Below are 6,171 nucleotides of genomic sequence, written 5' to 3' on the forward strand. Positions count from 1 at the left end.
CCACTGTACTCCAGCCTGGGTGACACAGCGAGACTGTGTGACAATTCTTTTTTTTTTTTTGAGACGGAGTCTCGCTCTGTCGCCCAGGCTGGAGTGCAGTGGCGTGATCTCAGCTCACTGCAAGCTCTGCCTCCCGGGTTCACGCCATTCTCCTGCCTCAACCTCCCGAGTAGCTGGGACTACAGGCGCCTGCCACCACGACCGGCTTATTTTTTGTATTTTTACTAGAGACAGAGTTTCACCGTGTTGGCCAGGATGGTCTTGATCTCCTGACCTCGTGATCCGTCCGCCTCGGCCTCCCAAAGTGCTAGGATTACAGGCATAAGCCACCGTGCCTGGCCTAAGGTGGCAATTCTTAAAATGGGAACATGCATCCGCTGAAATCCCTCCACCGTCCCTGGTATATCCTCGGACCCTGATCCTAGCCACCGCCCGCGTTCAGACAAGGCCAAGTCCATATTGCCGGGCACCGGCCCTAGGCCTACTGCTCCTACTCACAAAGCTAGTCGCCCCTTTTCCGGAAAGTTCTCCCCCATAAGTCGAGACTAGAAATGGCCCATATGGAAATATAATGTTGTTTAAACCCCTGATTAAGTTTTACACAACTGTGTGAGAGCAAACGAAAAGGTTTTAGCTTTTTAATTTAAGAAAAGAGGAATATGATATAATTTCAATTTGTGATAAGATAAGATGTTCTCGATATTGCAGTTTCAATTGGATTACATCCTAACGTGCTTTATAAAGTGTCAGGCCGGCTGCCGACGAAGGTGTGTGTGTGATTATTAATAATCCAGTGGGCTGGTGTTTTTTCTATCCGTCTTCATCAGTGTTTCCGGCCCACCTGGGAGACCTTGTTAGCGCAGAATCCAAAACTGTGACCTGAGACGGCAGGGCTGTGATCGTCGGGGCAGGCCGGCCCGGGGGGAACACCTAGGTGGACCCACAGACAGATCGGATATCAGGACCCATCACAGCCAGCTGGTCAAACGCCTCTGCTGGGAGGGTCCCCGGGGAGCAGGGCCCTGGGAGTCCGAGCTCCAGACCAGTAGGAGCCAAAGCAGCTTCAGGGTGAGGGAGGCTCCCCCAGCATGAGGTCTGCAGACAGGAGCGGGGCCTGGACGCATGATCTGGCTGTGCCCCTCCTGGCGGGGTATGCAGGGCCAAGGAGGCCACCCAGAGCTCACGTCCACCTCCCACCTGATGCCCCAGCACCCAGGACCCCAGAATTCCCTGAGCGCACACCCCTGAAACCCCCTTTAAGTCCTGAGGACTTCCCATCCCTGGCGTGGAGGTGGGAGGCTCCTCCCTCCCAAAGCTAAACAGGGCGTCCGGGGGAGGAGAAGTTGGGGGAGCTTCGGGCTCAACTCTCACCCGGGCCCCACAAAGGTGAGGGTGGGTCTGACAGGGAATGGCCGCTGGTGAGCAAGCCTGCATGGCAGCCGTCAGCCCCCTGCGTCTCGGGCTCCAGAGGAGGCCCCTTCTCCGTGATTCACCCAAGAAGCAGGGTATGTCTGGCCCTGGGGTCCCCATGAGGCCCTGGAGGGACGTGGAGGGGCAGGAAGAAGCCAGGGGGAGACCCAGGAAAAGCTCCTGCTTCCCGGACACCCTCACAGTGGCCGCTCGAGGCTGGAAGGAGGCCAGGCTGCAGAGGTGCAGGCCACAGACATTTCTACCTCGGGGGTAACTGTGGGCTTCCCAGAGGCCCTCCCCTAGGGAGCCCCCAACTGGGGCCGTGCAGCAGAGTCACATGGGGGGCCCTCACTGCGGGAGTCTGAGCTCTGCTCCCTGCCTCCTCCCAGATGGAGGCTAAGGCACAAAAACCAAGCCCTGCCTACTCCTGCCATGAGGCCCTGGGCACTCTGTGACTCAGTTTCCCTGTCACAGGGACAGAGTGTTGCCCACGACTCCCTAGTTTCTGTGAGGAGCTTCATGGTACAGGGCGTGACCATACCGCCATCGGAGACCCCTCCAACTCTTGCCCCAGCCAGGAGCAGCCCCCCTGTCCCCAGCCCAAGCTGGGCCTGCCCTGGCAAGGCCCCTCCCCTCTCTGGCCTCAACGCCCTACTCTGAAAAGGGGTCTGGGGGTAGCTGAGGTGCTGTCTGTGGGAAGAGTCAAGCCAGTTCCTGTGCATCAGGGGCGGGGCTCGAGGAGGCCTGGGCAGGGCAGACGGGCCCGCAGGGGTGAGGGGGCCCCGTCACGGAAGTGACTGGGGTCTGCTCTGAGTGTCAGTCCCCCACTCCCTGCTGGGCAACCCAGCTAGGACATTCCCAGGCCCGGGCCGGGACCCCACAGCCTACACAGGTCGGGGTCGGGGGCGGTCGTTAGGCCTGGCCAGACTGTCCTCATCACTCGGGGCCAGGGCTGGACTCCCTCTCTGGGCCCCAAGGAACAGGGTGGCCCCCTGTTCTGAGATGCCCAGAAAATCCCCCAAGAGATGTTGTGCCCTCTTCCCGAGTCCCTCCCTGTCCCTCCCCTGCTCAGCCAGTCCGGGTAGGGCAGGAGGTGCCTGGTGTGTGCCCGCTGGCAGTGGCTCCACCACTCACGAGACCTAATTTAATCCTTCCACCCGGGGCAGGGCAGGGGCAGCCCCCGGGGTCCCACAAGTACAAAACTAGTCAGGTTCAGGCAGGTCTGTCTCCCTGGACCAGTGGACCAGCTAGCAACTCTAGGCCGGGTGCTAGCCCCCTTGACAGATGAGAAGACTGAGTCCTGGAGTGGCCTTGAGCCCTGGTGTCATTCATTCATTCAACAAATCCTCAACAGGTTCCTGCTGTGTGCCAGGTGCCGTTCTAGGTGCTGAGAACGGTGTGGCAGAAAGACGGAGGAGCCTGGACCTCCGGAGGATCCATCACAGAGAGGAAGCCCAAACAAGCGTCTAAACACAGGTGAGTTCCGAGTGTTGGAAATAAACCAGGGTGGCCGTGTGCTCAAGCCTGTCATCCCAGCACTTTGGGACGCCAAGGCAGGAGGGCTGCTTGAGGCCAGGAGTTCAACACCAGTCTGGGCAACATGGCAAAACCCTGTTTCTACAAAAAAACTTTTTAAATTAGCTAGGCATGGCCGGGCGCGGTGGCTCACAGCTGTAATCCCAGCACTTTGGGAGGTCGAGGTGGGCGGATCACAAGGTCGGGAGACCGAGACCATCCTGGCTAACATGGTGAAACCCCGTCTCTACTAGAAATAGAAAAAAAATTAGGCGTGGTGGCGGGCGCCTGTAGTCCCAGCCACTCGGGAGGCTGAGGCAGGAGAATGGCGTGAACCTGGGAGGCGGAGCTTGCAGTGAGCTGAGATTGCGCCACTGCACTCCAGCCTGGGCGACAGAGCAAGACTCCGTCTCAAAAAAAAAAAAAAAAAAAAAAGCTGGGCATTGTGGTGTGGGCTGGGGGTCCCAGCTACTCAGGAAGCTGAAATGGGAGGATCACTTGACCCCAGGAGATCAAGGCTGCAGGGAGCCATAATCACACCACTGCACTCCGGTCTGGGCAACAAAGTGAGACCCTGCCTCTAAAAAGAAAGAAATAAATCAGGGTGGGGGCAGGGAGCCTCTCTGAAGAGGGCACAGTTAAGCAGAGATAGCAGGATGCCCGCCGTGTAGAGTGCAGGGGTCCCAGCAGCAGGACCAGCAAATGCAAATGCCCATGGCCAAGGCCGGGAAGCCGGAGCAGAGGGGGCGAGGATGACGGGGGGGTGAGGCTGGAGGAACTCCTGGGAGTCAGCCCAAGCCTGTCCCGGTTTCCCAAAGGGTGAACACGAGTCCCCCACCAGCTGCCCCCACCCTCCCACAGACCAGTGTCCTGTAATGGCTGGGCTGGCCCCCGTGCCCGGCCTGGAGGGGCCACTCAAGTCCAAGTCCGAATTCCAAGCATCCCAGTGGAGACCCTGCTTGGCCCAGCCGTGCCTCCCTCCTTGTCCCTCCTGCTGCAGCCACACGGGGCCAGTGTCAGCTCCCCACCCTAGAGCTCACCGGAAGGACCACACTGGTCCCTGAGCCCAGAACACTCCTCAAGCCCTTGCTCCCCAGACCTGAGGCTGCAGTGTTGAGACCAGCACAGATACAGGGGCCGCCGGGGGTGTGGGTCAGGGAACAGTTCCTCCCCTTCTCTGCGGCCCCATCCCCATATCTATTCAGGAAGACTGGCTGTTCCTGGCCACGTCTGCAGAGAGAAAGCCACTGATGTGCACGGAGCGCTTGCCACCTGTACATGCACGAGACGAAGTCCCAGAGCCTCTGGCAGGTGTGGGTGACGTCCAGCCAGGCCACTGGTGAGCTGCGTGCCTCTGCCTTCCCTGAAAGTTGTAGGGCATTGTCTAGGGTAGGTGGGGCCTGGGCCAAAACCTTTCCACATTGGGGTTGGGGCAGCCTCTGCAGGAATGGGGCAGTGGCACAGCCGGCCCCACGTGTGCCCGAGTGGCTGCTCCGGGGTCCCACGCCCATCCTCACAGCCTCCTGCAGCACGAACATCCCAGGGCCTGGCCAACGCCCATGGCCCCAGGGCTGCATTCCTGCCTGTCTCACCATGACGTCACGGGGGTCTGCAGGTGCTGGGCCCCTGGGGGACAGCAAGGACATCCCACAGCGCTGGCTTAGTGCCTGGGGGACCTGACCACTTGTTGCTGGGGCTCTGATTACTAAGCACCAACCGTGTACCCAGCCTGGAGCCCACCTGGTACCCCAAGGCTGCTTCTGAGGATCCCAGATGCAGGGGGCTGATGGTGGGGGCGGAAGTTTCCTGGCCCTGAGGTGGAACACCCCCGGGTGTGAGTCCACACAGCAGGACCGAGCCCCAGGTGCCCATGCCCCTGACTTGCTGGACAACACTCCCTTCCTGTTCCAGTCTCAAAAGTGCTACACGCCCCGGCCCCACCTCGCTTGCTGTGTGACGTGAGGCCGTAGCCCTCTCCCAGCCTCATTTTCCCTACCTGGAGAACGGAGCTATTCCGGGTTCCCGGCGCCCCTCGCCGCTAAGTGGCTCTCTGCCTCCCCCTGGTGGTGAAGAGGCCACACTGCCGTGGGTCCGGCCTTGGGACGTGAGCAGGGGGCTGAGGTCCCAGGGGGACCCACAGTCTCAGCTACGGGACTCGGTCCAGACCGCCCTCCACGGTGTCATGCTCCTAACACAGCAGAGGCCCTGGAGCTTCTGCTCAGAACCACCCGAGGCGCCCAGTGCCGGAGGAACGAGGCCACGTCGCTGCACCTGGAGAGTCGCCACCAGCCCAGGCCCTGACAGAGCCCCTCTCCCTCCATCACCCGCCCCGTCCCGCCGCACATCTTCAAGCTCCCAGATCATTGCCTGTGCTGTTCCTTCAACGGGGCACACCCTGCCCATCCACCGAGGGACCCCTACTCCTTGACACCCAGGTGAGACCCCCCTGCAGAAGTCTCCTGGGGGCTCCAGGGTCCCACTGCTGCCGGCCACTGCCTCCCAGTCATTGGAAGGCACGGGGTTTCCACCAACACACTCAATCCCAGTGGCCTGACGCCAAGAGAGGCCTCAGGGCCAGGCAGAGCACGGGCCCCATTCCCCACTCATTGCTGTGTGCAGGTGACCCATGGCCTCACCTGGGGGAGCCCCTTTCCCTCCACAGGGGCCCTGAGTGGCTAGCGGGAGCAGGGGGTACAGAGGGAGGCAGCAGGGGTCTCGCCATCAGCAGAGGGCAAGAGAGCACCTCTGTGCTCCCCTACCCTCATCCCTGCCCCAGGCACACTGGTGGGCCCCTCCAGTCCTCATGTGGCCCCCAGGCAGCCCATATCCACCAAAGGCTCAGAGAGGGCAGTGCCCTAGCCCAAGGCCAAACAGCTGCCAGGAGCAGAGCTGTGACTGCAGAGATGGTGCTCCATCCATGCCCCCCGGCCCACCCTCCCTTCCATGCCCCACACCCAACTCACGTTCCAGGAGACCTGAGACCCTCAAAGGCACAGACAGTGAAGGCCACGGAACGCCGGAGGCCTGCCCAGCACAAGCTCCCCAGGGCCCACGTGCACACGGCAGGGGTTCCAGGCTCTGAACCTGCTCTGGCCCTGCTGGGACCCGTGGGAGTCCCGACCCCACCAGCCACCAGGTGGAGAGCACTGGTGCTTTGCCACGGCTGAGGGTTCCCCGGGACCGCCGCAGAGGCTCCCATAGCAGCTGAAATAGTGCAGCGACAAGCAGCTGAAGCCCGCCTCTCCC

The sequence above is a fragment of the Rhinopithecus bieti genome, unplaced genomic scaffold (genome assembly GCF_001698545.2).
Source record: "Rhinopithecus bieti isolate Rb0 unplaced genomic scaffold, ASM169854v2 scaffold_1017, whole genome shotgun sequence".
NCBI lineage: Eukaryota > Metazoa > Chordata > Mammalia > Primates > Cercopithecidae > Rhinopithecus > Rhinopithecus bieti.